This window comes from Phyllostomus hastatus, unplaced genomic scaffold (genome assembly GCF_019186645.2).
Source record: "Phyllostomus hastatus isolate PE091 unplaced genomic scaffold, TTU_PhHast_1.1 phas_scaffold_78, whole genome shotgun sequence".
NCBI lineage: Eukaryota > Metazoa > Chordata > Mammalia > Chiroptera > Phyllostomidae > Phyllostomus > Phyllostomus hastatus.
The window spans coordinates 56,490,299-56,504,409 of NW_025334041.1; the positions used below are offsets into that span (position 1 = coordinate 56,490,299).

Below are 14,111 nucleotides of genomic sequence, written 5' to 3' on the forward strand. Positions count from 1 at the left end.
GGGACCTGCCAGAGAACATTGTTGGCAGCTGTGTTCTCTGACCACTGTTCACTGAATAAGCCAGCCCTGGAGAAGCTGTGTGTGTTGTGGGAGCTTGTGATATTAACATCTAGAACCAAGAAGCACTATCCCTTTCCTCTTGCAATGCTTTTCTGGTACCCTCTACTGACAAGGCCCCCATGTCAATGGACAAAAGTAAATATATAATGGGCCCAGATCCATTTTCACAGAGCAAAGAGGATAAATTTGGATTTGAATGGTAATAAATTGATAAAGGCACAGACCTAAATGTTTCATCAATAGCAAAAAAAAATACTAAAGAAATTTGTGTAACTTTGGGATAATCAAAGCCATCTGAAGGACACAGAAAGCACATATCATAAAATTTAAAAAATGATAAATTAAACCTTATTAAATTAAAATCTTTGAGTTTTGAAAAGCACTGTTAAGAAAATTAAGACAAACTATAGACTGGGAGATATTATTCAAAAATATATGCCTGAAAATGAGCTTGTTTAGAGAATATATAGTTTTGAGACATTTTTTGCTAAAAATCAAACAACCCAGTGAATGAATAAAAACTTTGAACAGTCATTTCACACACACAGAATTTATAGGTGGAAAATAAACACATGAAAAAGTTCAATATCTTAATTTTAGGTAAAGACAAATTAAAATAAAAAGGATAGTATATATAATTTGCAATAACTAAAATTAAAATAAACTAACAATACTAAGTGTTGGGCAGAGACACACAGCAACTCGAACAGTCATTCATTGCTAATGATGATGCAAAATACTAAACCCACTTTGGAAAAAACAGTTTGGCAATTGTTAATAAAGTTAAACATCCTCTTAATTTACGACCCAACAATCTTACTAACAGATATTTACCCAAAAGAAATAAAAACATATGTCCACACAAACTTATTCGTAAATGTTTATAGCAGTTTTATATATAATTGCCTGAACCTGAAAACAACTTTTTTAAAAATTTTAAAAAATACTTTTGATTTTTATTGTTTTTTTCAAGTTTTTTTTTATTTTAATCATTGTTCAAGTACAGTTTTCTCCCTTTTACTCCCAATCCAGCCCATGATTTTTATTGTTGCTGAAGAAAATGTTCTACCTTTTCCCCCACCCCTCCCCACCAATGCAGTCTTCCCAACTTCCCTCCCCTGTTTCCACCCTGCCTTGTTACTGTCCATGTGTCCCTTATAGATGTTCCTGTAAACCTTTAACCCTTTTCCACCATTATCCCCTCTCCTCTCCCTTCTGGTTAATGTCAGCTTGTTAGCAATTTTAATGTATTTGGTTATATTTTCCCTGTTGGTTTCATTGATTAGGTTCCAGTTAAAGGTGAGATCATATGGTATTTGTCTTTCAATGCCTGGCTTATTTCACTTAGCATAATGTTCTCCAGTTCAATTCATTCTATCTCAAAAGGTAGGAGCTCCTTTTTTCTTTCTGCTGCATAGAATTCCACTGGGCAAATGTACCAAAGTGTTTTGATCCATTTATTTACTGATGGGCACTTAGGTTGCTACCAGCACTTGGCCATTGTAAATTGTGCTGCTATGAGCATTGGGGTGCATAGGTTGTTTTGGATTGGTGTTTCAGGGTTCTTAGGTTATAATCCTAGCATTGGAATTTCTGGGTCAAAAGACAGTTCCACTTTTATTTTTCTGAGGAAATTCCATACTGTTTTCCATAGTGGTTGCACTAGTCTGCAATCCCACCAACAGTGCACTAGAGTTCCCTTTTATCCACATCCTCTCCAACACTCGTTGCTTTGTTTATGATGGCAATCTCACTGGTGTGAAGAGATATCTCACTGTGATTTGAATTCACATCTCTCTGATGGCTAGCTATACTGAACATCTTATTATTAGTCTCTATACCCTCTGTATATCCTCCTTGAAGGAATATCAGTTCAAATCCTTCACCCATTTTTAAATTGTGTTGCTTGTCTTCTTGGGGTAAAGTAATGTGACTTTTTCATATATTTTGGAGATCAATTTATACCCTTTGTGACAGCATAGATGGAATTGGAGAGCATTATGCTAAGTAAAATAAGCTAGGTGGTGAGGGACAAATACTATATGATCTTACATTTAACTGGAACATAATCAACAAAAGAAAAAAGCAAGCAAAATATATAAAAAGACTTTGAAATTAAGAACAATCTAACAACAGCCAGAGGGGAGAAGAGAGAGGCACATAGGGAGAAAGATTTTCAGGAACTACTATAAAGGACACATAAATGAAACCAAGGGGGAGGGTGGAAAGAAGGGAGGGAGGTGGGTTTTGATGGAGTGGAGGGGAGTGGTGGGGAGAAAATGCAGACAATTGTAATTGAACAACAATAAAGTAAAAAAAAAAAAAAACACGACCCTAGTCTGAGGCATCATTGGTAAATATGTTTTCCTATATGGTTGGTTCTCTTGGAATTTTAATGCTCTTTTCTTTAGCAATGTAGAAGCTTTTCATTTTAATAAGATCCCTTTAGTTTATTCTCTCCTTAACTTTCTTTGCTCTAGGGGCCATATCAGTGAAAATACTGCTTCATGGAATATCAGATTTTCCTGCCTATGTTCTCCTCTAGGACTTTTATGGTGTCATGACTTATATTTAATTCTTTTATCCACCTTGATTTTATTTTTGTGTATGGTGTAACTTGGTGGTAAAATTCCATTTTTTTATATGTAGCTGTCCAGTTATCACAACACCATTTGTTGAAGAGGCTATTTTTGTTCCATTTTGTGCTGCTGCCCCCTTGGTAAAATATTAATTGAACATAAAGACTTAGGTTTATTTGTGGGCTCTCTATTCTGTTCCATTGGTCTATGTGTATGTTCTTATGCCAGTACCAGTCTCTTTTGATTACAGTAGCCTTGTAATATAGTTTTTTTTTCTTTTATAGTATGTCAAGGGCGCCAGGACCAATGATCACTAGCTGCCTAGGTACCAAAAAATTATGCTTCCAAAATCTCTTGATGTCAATTCCACACATAGAGCAATCAAGCTGCCCTACATGTGCCACTCATGACAGAAGCCCTTTTTTTGTAATATAGTTTGATATCAGGTATTGTGATCCCTCCTACTTTGTTCTTCTTTCTCAAAGTTGCTGCAGCTATTTGGGGTCATTTATGGTTCTATGTGATTTTTTTTAACTGTTTGATCTGTATCTGTGAAATATGGCATTGGTACCTTAATAGGTATTGCATAGAATCTATAAATTGCTTTGGGTAGTATGGACATTTTGATGATGTTAATTCTTCCAATCCATGAACACGGTGTATGTATCCATTTGTTTGTGTCTTCCTTAATTTCTTTCTTCAGTATTGTGTAGTTTTCTGAGTACAGGCCTCTCACTTCCTTGGGTAGGATTATTCCTATGTATTTTATTTTTCTTGTAATAGCGAATGGGATTTTTTTCCTGACTTCTGTTTCTGATGTTTCATTGTTGGCGTACAAAAATATGTTTGATGTCTTTGTATCTTGCTGTTTTCCCAAAGTAATTTATTAGGTGGAGTAGTTTTTTGGTGGAGTCTATAGAATTTTCTATATAAACTATCATGTCATCTGCAAACAATGACAGCTTTGTTTCCTCTTTTCTAATTTTGATGCCTTTTATTTCCTTTTCTTTTCTGATCACTGTGGCTAAAACTTCCAATACTATGTTGAATAGAAGTGGTGAAAGTGGACTACCTTGACTTGTTCCTGATCTTAATGAGAGAGTTTTTAGTTTTTGCCCATTGATTATCATGTTGGCTGCAGGTCTCTCATATATGGCCTTTATTATGTTGAGGAATGCTCCCTCTATTCCCACTTTGCTGAGTGTTGTTATCATAAATGGGTGCTGTACCTTATCAAATGCTTTTTCTGCATCTGTTGATATGATCATGTGATTTGTATTTTTTCTTTTGTTTATGTGATCTGTTACATTTATTGAATTGCAAATATTGTACCATTCTTGCATCCCAGCAATCAATCCCACCCGGTCATGGTGTGTAATGTATTGTTGAATGTAGTTTGCCAATATTTTGTTGAGGATTTCATGTTTGTGTTCATCAGTGATATTGGCCTGAAATTTTGTTTCATTATTTTGTGTTTAACTGGTTTGGGGATTAGGATGATGGTGGCTTCATAAAAATAGTTTAGGTGTCTTCTAACTTCTTAGAGTTTTTGAATAGTCTGTGAAAGATAGAAGTTATCTCTTCCTTAAGTGCTTTGTAGAATTCTCCTGTGAAACTACCCAGTCCAGAGCCTTTGTGTGTTGGAAGTTTTTTGATTACTGATTCAATTTCATCTGCTGTGTCTGGTCTGTTCAGGCTTTCTGCTTCTTCATTGACTTTTGGAAGATTACATTTTTCTAGAAATTTGTGCATTTCACCTAGGTTTTCAAATTTCTTGGCATATAATTCTCTGTAGTAATTTCTTATAATCCTTTGCATTACTGTGGTATCGGTTGTAATCTCTCCTGTCTTGAAGTGAGAAATTGATTGTGTTTATTTGGATCCTCTCTCTTCTGTTCTTGATGAGCCTGCATAAAGGCTTGTCGATATTTTTTATCTTTTCAAAGAACCGGCTCCTGGATTCATTGATCCTTAGAATTGTGCTTGTAGTCTCCATGTCATTTAATTCTGCTTTGATCTTGGTTATTTCCTTCCTTCTACAAGCTCTGGGCTGTCTTTGTGGTTGTTTCTCAAGTTCTTGTAGGCATAGGGATAGGTTAATTGAAATGTTTCTATATCTTGTAGGTGGGCCTGTATCTCTATTAACTTCCTTCTCAGGATGGCCTTTGCTGTTTCCCATAAGTTTTGGGTTGTTGTGAGTTCATTTTCATTTGTTTCCAGAAACTTTTTTATCTCTTCTGTAATTTCATTCTTGACCCATTCATGGTTTAATAGCATTCTATTCAATCTCCATGATTTTGAATGCTTTTTTTTTCCTCGAGGGTGGTTTCTAATTTTAGTCCTTTGTGGTCAAGGAAAATGCTTGATATGATTTCACTTTTTAAAATTTGTTTAGGCTTGTTTTGTGTCCTATCATGTGGTCTATCTTTGAAAATGTTCCATGTGCATTTGAAAAGAATGTGTTTGTAGCTTCTTTGGGATGAAAGACTCTATATATATCAGTTAAGTCCATTTTATCTAGGGCATTGTTCAATGCCACAATATTTTTGTTGATATTTTTTTGGAAGGTCTATTCATTTTTAACAGTGGGGTGTTAAAATAGCCTGCAATAATTCTGTTGCTGACAATATATTTCCTGAAGTTCTCCAAGATTTTCTTTATGTATTTTGGTCCTCCTATGTTGAGTGCATATGTATTTACAAAGTTTATATATCTTCTTGGTGGATTCTTTTTTTGAGTATTATGAAGTGACCTTCTGGGTCTCTTTTTATGGCCCTGTTTTTGAAGTCTATTTTGTCTGATATGAAGATTGTTACCCCAGCTTTTCTTTCCTTTACATGTGCTTGGAATATTTGTTTCCAGCCCTTCAGTTTCAGGCTGTGAAGGTTTTTGTCTGAGGTAGGTCTTTTAGGCAGGTCATGCTTTCTTACACATTCAACTTGTCTATATCTTTTAATTGGGACATTTAACCCCATTTTGTTTAAGGTTATTTTTCATAGGTATTTATTCATTGCCATTTTTTCATACCTGAATTACTTTCTCTTTCATTATTTTTGTTCCTTTTCTTGAATCATTCCCTTCAGAAAATCTTGCAAATCTAGTTTGGTAGAGGTGTATTCTTTTAGACTTCTTTTGTCTGGGAAACTCCTTATTTGGCCTTCCATTTTAATTGAGAACCTTGCTGGATGTAGTAGTCTTGGTTATAGACCCTTGTTTTTCATTACTTGGAATATTCTTTGCCAATCCCTTCTAGCTTAGAGCATGGCAATGGGCAAATCCGTTGCTATTCTTATCAGAGCTCCCTTGTATGTTACTTGCTGTTTCTTTCTTGCTGCCTTTAAGATTCTCTCTTTGTCTTGGAATTTTGCCATTTTATGATGACGTGTCTTGAAGTGGTCCTCTTTTAGTTCCTCTTGATTGGAACTTTCAGTGTTTCCTGGATGTGTGTAAGTTTTTCTCTCATCAAATTAGAAATTTTCCATCATTCCTTTCTAAACAGGTTTTCTATCCTTTGCTCTTTTTCTCCTTTTGGTATCCATATTATACAGATATTATTACATTTCATGTTGTCCTGAATTTCCCTTAACCCGTCTTCATTCTTTCTGAGTGTCTTTTCATTTTCTTGCTCTATCTGGGTGTTTATTAGATCTTGTCTTTCAGATAGTTCATTCAATCTTCTGCTTCATCCCGCCTGATTGTAATACCTTTTTCTGTATTTTTATTTCTGATATTTTATTGTTTATTTCTTCCTGGGTTTTGTTTATAGTTTCTGTTTCATTTTTCATACTATTGTAGTTCTCACTTGGTTCCTTGTAGTTGTCTGTAAGTTCCTTAAGCATCTTTATAACTATTATTTTAAATTATTTATATGATAGTTTGGTTACCTTCATTTTGTTTAGCTCTTTCATTGGGGAGTCTTCTATTCCTTTTGATTGCAGTTTTTCTTTTTTTTTTTGTACCCTCATTTTAGGTAACTCTTATTGTTTGTTTCTGAGCTTCCTAATGATTCACTTTGCTAGCTGTCCTTGTAGTGTGGGGAATTCTGTGGGGTTCAGTGGTGTGGTCTCTTTGATCTCCTTGTCTGGATCCTCTAGGTTTGTTCTCTCTTCTGTTTGTGTGGGTTCTCTTGTTGTACTTTGGTTTTTACCTTTTGGTGGTTCCTTTGTTGGTGGTTTCTGTCCTTCAGCAGGAATACTGATGTTCACAGCTCTCAGCTATTCTTGTATGTGATCAGTGGAATGGGGTAGGAAAAGCGGATTGAGGCATTGGGAGAGTATTCTATGGGATTTAAAGTACCAGCAAGTAGAGAAGTGATAGGAGGTTCTTTGGATACATACAGTATTAACTGTGATATTTCACCCAACTAGTCACTTTTTATAAAAGGTGAAAGAGAGACAAGACTCTTGTTAGAGGGGAAGATTATTGTGAGCTGAATCCAGAAAACAGAGCAGTTTTGCAAGGTTAGATGATGTGATATAATGAGAGTAAAGGATAGAAAGTAGGTGCAGTGTGAGAGAGAATAGAGTTAACAACAATAAAAATAATTCTCAGGATTGAAGTCAAGTGGGCTAATTCAGGGTGGGTTGCTGTGCAGTATGTACAATTGTACTGGAACAACATGACAAGAAATATATGATTTGGATAACCAGAATAGAAAGTACATGATCAAAAGTTGTGTATTATTGGAACACAGGCAAAGTGAAAGAAGGAAAATTAAAATACAATAAAGAAAGAAGGAAGAAAACCAGTAAAACTATGTAATAAAAAATAAACATTAAAATGATAACTAAACATACGAAAGGGAAACTAAAAAAATATTAATAAGATTGAACAAGGGTGAGATAAGTGGAAGCAGAGTCTACTTCCCCCTGCACATGGGTGAAATACCTAGCTGATCCTCTGAAGAATGGGGTGAATAGCCAGCAGTATCCCAGCATATAAGAAGATTGGAAACCAAAAATTGTAGAGGACATTGAAAAATGAGACAAGTAGGTGGAAGCTGTGAACACCAAATACCTGCTGGAAGAGGAAACCCACAAACAAAGGAACCACCAACAGATAACAACAGAGGAAGGTGATGGAGGCAGTGGAAGCCACACTAACTCAACACAGGACCTATCTGAAAGTACAATTAAATGGAGGAGAAATTGCTCAGAACAAACAGCTAAACAAGAGCAAGAAAGGAGCCTCAACACCTTGTACACATGGCAGAACAGTGTTCAACAGAACCTGCCCACACCTGCACAACAGAATACAAGATATGGTGGATGGAGTGACCCTCATTTAACCAGCTAGAAGGAAGGACCCAACAAAGAAACACCCCCAAAAATCAAAACCCAAATACATACAACAAGCCAGTATAAACCACAGCCCAAGACCAGCGAGCTCAGGAGATCAAGGAGATTGCACCACTGAATCTCACAGGCCACCTACCATAGAAGTTTACATCATAAACACAGGAAGTCAGGAGAACAGATCAATTTAAGAAGCCGAGGCTAACAAGAAGAGTCTCACAAACAATGGCAAGACAAAGAAACAATCACCATATGAAAGGAAAGGAGGAAGCCTCAGAATGAATGCTAAATGAAACAGAGGCAAGTCAACTATCAGATACTGAGTTCAAAACAATGGTTATCAAGAGCTCAATGAACTCACTGAGAATTACCAAAAAACTACAAGGAAACTACAATGAACTCATTGCAAACTATATCAACACATAAAAGGAAATAGAAACTATTAACAAAGGCCAAGAGGAAAAGAATAATACAATTTCTGAACTGAAGAACACAGTAGAAGGAATCAAAAACAGGCTCAATGAAGCAGAGGTATGAATCAGCAAGATGGAAGACAAGGCAGGAGAAAACATCCAGAATGAAGAAGAAAAGGAATAGAGGCTCAGAATGAATGCAGAGGTGGTAAGGGAAATGCAAATGCAGGTCAACATGAAATGTAATAATATCCATGTAATAGGAATACCAGAAGGAAAAGAAGATGAGCAAGGGATAGAAAACCTATTTGAAAAAGTAATAATGAAAAACTTCCCTAATTTGATGAGAGAAAAACTCACACAAATCCAGGAAACACTGAGGATCCCAATCAAGAGGAACCCAAAGAGGCCCACTTCAAGACACATCATCATTAAAATGGCTAAAATCCAAGACAAAAAGAGAATCTTAAAGGCAGCAAGGGAGAAACAGCAAGCAACATACAAGGGAGCCCTGATAAGACTAGTAGCTGACTTCTCAAAGGAAATGCTCAAAGCTAGAAGTGAATGGCAAGAAATATTCCAAGTAATGAGAACCAGAGGCCTGCAACCAAGACTACTTTATCCAACAAGGCTCTCGATTAAAATGGAGGGCCAAATAAGGATGTTCCCAGACAAAAGAAACCTCAAAGAATATACCTCCTCCAAACAAGCTTTGAAAGGGTTTGCTTTAAGAACAGGAAGAAAAAGAGTGAAATTGAGAGGAACTCAGGTCAAAAAATGACAATGAATAAGTACCTATCAATAATAACCTTAAATGTAAATGGATTAAATGCCCCAATCAAAAGACACAGAATATCTGAATGTATAAGAAAACATTACCCAACATATGCTGCCTACAAGACACCTACCTCAGGACACAAGACCTACACAGACTGAAAATAAACATCTAGGAACTAATATTCCAAGCAAATAGAGAAACAAAAGAAGCTGGGCTAGCAATACTCATATAAGACAAAATAGACTTCAGATAAGAGCCATAAAGAGAGACCCAGAAGGTCACTTGATAATATTCAAGGGAAGAATCCACCAAGAGGGCATAAACTTGTAAATGTTTATGTACTCAACATAGGAGCACCCAAATACATAAAGAAAATCTTGGAGGACTTCAAGAAAGATATTGACACAGTACAATTATTGCAGGGTATTTTAAAACCCCACTGTTTAAAATGAATAGATCTCCCAAAGAAACATCAACAAAGATATTGTGGCATTGAACAATGCCCTAGATGAAATGGACTTAACTGACATATGGAGAGCCTTTCATCCCAAAGAAGCAAAATGCACATTCTTTTCAAACGCACATGGAACATTTTCAAAGATAGACCACATGATGGGACACAAAACAAGCCCAATAAATTCAGAAAAATTGAAATCATACCAAACATTTTCCTTTACCACAAGTGACTGAAACTAGAAACCACCCTCAAGGAAAAAACCCCAAACTACTCAAACTCATGGAGATTGATACCATGCTATTAAACAATGAATGGGTCAAAATGAGATTAGGGAAGAAATAAAAAAAAGTTTTTTGAAATAAATGAAGATGAACTCACAACAATCCAAAACTTATGGGACACAGAGAAAGCCATCCTGAGAGCAAAGTTCATAGCAATACACACCTACCTAAAAAATAAACATTTCAGATAAACAACCTATCCAAATGCCTGCAAGCATTTGAAGAACAACCACAAAGGCAGCCCAGAGTAAGTAGAAGTAAGGAAATAACCAAGATCAGAGCAGAATTAAATGACATGGAGACTAAAAGCACAATGCTAAGGATCAATGGGTCCAGGAACTATATGGGAAAAGAAATTTGCCAATCATACCTCAGACAAGAGTTTGATCTCCAGAATATATAAAGAGCTCATATGACTCCATTCCAGGAAGACAAAAAACCCAGTTAAAAATGGGCTAAAGACTTGAACAGACACTTCTCCAAGGAGAACATACAGAGGGCCTAGAGACATATCAAAAGATGCTCAGCATCACTAGCCATCAGCAAGATACAAATTAAAAGCACAATGAGATATCACTTTATACCAGTCAGAATGACCATCATAAACAAATCAACAACAAGTGTTGGAGAGGATGTGGAAAAAAGGAAACCTTAGTGTAATGTTTGTGGGAATGCAGACTGGTTTAGCCACTGTGGAAAACAGTATGCAATTTCCTCAGAAAACTAAAAATGGAACTGCCTTTAGTCCAGTAATTCCACTGCTGGGAATATACCCTAAGAGCCCTAAAACATCAATCCAAAAGAACCTATACATCCCAATGTTCAATGAAGCACAATTTACAATAGCCAAGTGCTGGAAGCAACCTAAGTGCCCATCAGTAAATGAGTGGATCAAAAACTATGGTACATTTACACAATGGAAATCTACAGAGGAGACAGAAATACGAGCCTCTGTCCTTGCAAAAGCATGGATGGAACTGGAGAGCATTACTCTAAGTGAAATAAGCCAGGCCAAAAATTGAGAAACAAATAGTATATGATCTCACCTTTAACTAGAACTTAACAAAAGAAAAAAGGGAACAAAATATAACCAGAGACTCTGAAATCAAGAACAATCTAACAATAGTTGGAAGGGGGGTTGGAAGGGACAGTGGGCAGAAGGGTTTTCAGGAACACATGAACAAATCCAAGGGGGAGGGGTGGAAGCAAGAGAGAGAGGTGATTTGGCTGAGGTTTCAGGGAGTGGTGAGGGGAAAATGCAGACAACTATTATTGAACAACAATAAAGCAATTTATAAAATACTAATAAAATATAAAAAGTAAAAATAATGAAAAAATAATAATACACATAAACAATAAAATGCTATCTCTATGACATTTGTCTCAGTTTCTCAATTTTTGGGGTTAGCCTTGTGTTCCCCCCTTGGATCTGTCTCTGGACCCTTCCTAGTTCCATGTGTTATTGTCTCACTTGGGGGAAGAAAAATAAGGACAAAAAAGGGGGAGGGTATAAGCCTCCTGCTGATTTAAACCTGTTCAGCAAGTTCTGCTGGTCTTCCTAGATGCTACAGGAAGTGGGGCACTGGGCATCACTTTTCTCCCTTCCTATGGTTTTCAGAGGATGGGTACCAGATCTGGGCCGCAATATTCATAGTTGCCCAGTTTCTGGCCCAGGTCCTCTGTGAGCTGCCAGGCTCACATTAGCTACTCAGTCTAGTTGCACAGCGTGAGTCAATCTTGGGTGTGCTGTTCCACTCAGCCACTCAGTCTGTGGTTATGCACAGCTCAAATCATCCTTGGGGTAAGTCAGCCACTGTTTCAGAGTTCCTTATAGTGCTGCTGCCCTCCATTCTTATCTAATGCACGGGTTTTCACACAACCCAACTTTCCAACCATTCCAAAGACTATCAGAGTCAGGGTCTGACATGGCCCAGCTCCTCCCTTCTCCAGATGTCCCCCCACACCTCAATTTCTCTGGTGTCAGTGTCCATAGTCCTAGCAGTTGTATACCATCTCTGTGTGTCTCCCACTTCATTTCTATTCCCCCCAGCAACTTCTAGTATCCAGGTCCCTCCTGGTGCTGGGCTGCCCTCTCTGCTCTGGTAGTGGAGGAAACTGGTGATCTAACTCTCCTCCCCATATCCTGTGGCAGGTGCTGGACTGGGGGCCACAGTGGCCTAGGACCTTGCACAGATTCCAGGGACCTTGCAATCCCAATGCAATCTCCTCACTGCCTGTATTTCAATGTCCTCTACAATTTTTGGTCTCCAATCTTCATATAAGCTGGGATTCCATTGGCTGTTCACTCTTTTTCTCAGAAGATCGGCTAGGTGTTCCAGCTGGGCAGAGGAAGAACTGGGCTCTACTCCCACCTGCCTTGCCTCACCTTATTCCTCTTGAAAACAACTTTAATATCAACTTTAATATCATCAGCTGGTAAGTGGATAAACAAAGTGTGCTAAATACATACAATGCATGCTACCCTACAAAAGGAATGAATTACTAATATGTGTATTTTGAATGAATCTGAAAAGCATTATGCTGACACAAAAGCCTATATAAAATACAGTTCTATTTATATCTTGGGAAAAAAACTGGGCATAGAAATCCGATCAGTAGATGATAGGCCTGTGAGATGAGAAAATTGACCATAAAGAGGAATCTTTTTGGAATTATAGAAATATAATATATCTTGATTATAGTGATGTAGACATTTGTCAAAACTCTGGAAGTGAACAAAAAGAGGAACAAAAAGAGAAATTTTACTGTGTATAAATTGTTTCTCAATAAATCTGACTTTAAGAAATCAGGATCTAAAACTTGTTATATACAATCTTCAGTGTAGATACCCACTCAATTTCTAAGCTATAATTTACTAGGTTAAAGTTGAGAAATATGGTTGGTAGAAAACTGTCAAAAGTTTTTCAAGGTGGGTAAAGTATTTTATGATCCCACCAATACATACTTGCTCCATTCTGTCTCCAATAGTTGGTATTTACAATCTATCAGTCTATATTGGGTCTTGTTTGGCACCTGTCCCTGGTGCCAAAAATGTTGGTGACTACTGCTATAGAAGAAGATGGAGCCATGAGATGAAAGGAGCCTGGCTCTCTGAATCACTGCATGAAGCAGATCCCTCCTTTCACTCCCTTCCCTGCTTAAATTCCAAATAGACCTGATGTGTATCAGAAACACAATTTTTATGTGTTAATTTGATATTTTTAGCTTATCTCTTGAAGAAGCTGGTACTACTCTGATTAATATACTTGGGTATTTAAATAACACTTTTATAAAATCAGTACCTGTTTCTAGTTGTGAAAATTCTGATTTCAGAAGCAGTTGAGGTCATTTCATCCTTTCACTCCTAAGCCATAGCTATTTTCAACACTTCTATATTATAGTTATTTTGAAATTCTAGTTTTCATGAATAGAATTAGTTGAAGGAGGAGTAGAGCAAATAAAAAAACAGAGGATGGATTGAATCTGCCCATACTTCTTTATTGGAGCTGAGAGAAGTAAAGAGACAGAATCCATCTGATTTTAGCTATGATTTGCTTCTGCAGAGGAGGCCCACTTTCAGGTGGGAGAAATGGGTAGGTACTGTGGCAAAGGAGGTGCCTTTATCACTTCCATTTGAGGATATTACTTGCCAGCTTGGAAAATAATACATATGTACTATCAAATAAACACCCAACCATGTAGCTAATTAAGGCAGGGTTGGGTGGTTAAGAGCACAGAAGATAAAATTGACTGTCAGGCATCATTTATCTTAAAACTTTCTGGTACCCAGTCTCCTGGGGTCACAACCCTAACTGTGAAATGTACACTATTTTTCTTTTCCATTAGCTCCAGATTCAGCTTCTTCTTGAGTCCCTTTTCTCCTCCTCAATGTCTTTCTTTTCACCCTGGCTTATCTACTTCAAATGCCTCCAAAAATCCTCTTATTTTTTTAAGAAAAATTTTCAACTTTTTTGAGATATAGTTGGATTACAAAAAACAACACATATTTAAAGTGTACAATTCTATCAGTTTTGACATGTGTACATTTATGAAACCATGATCTCTCAGCATTTTCATCATCCCCAAAGTTTCTCTGTGCCCTTTTACCTCTTTTCACACTATTTACAGGCACCTGTTGATCTACTGTCTCTCTATATAGATTCACTTGTATTTTCTAGAATTTTATGTAAGTGGAATCATATAATAAGCACTTGTTTTCCCTGAATTCTCTTTTACTTAGTATAATGAT

At 36.8% G+C, this 14,111-nt stretch overlaps 1 non-coding gene across 1 annotated transcript; it reads right to left on the reverse strand.

Moving 5' to 3' along the window:
* Positions 1 to 2,929: 2,929 nt before the first annotated feature.
* Positions 2,930 to 3,063, reverse strand: LOC123812284. Its single transcript, XR_006784560.1, has one exon. It is a non-coding gene; the product is annotated as a U11 spliceosomal RNA (small nuclear RNA).
* Between the last annotated feature and the right edge of the window lie 11,048 nt (positions 3,064 to 14,111).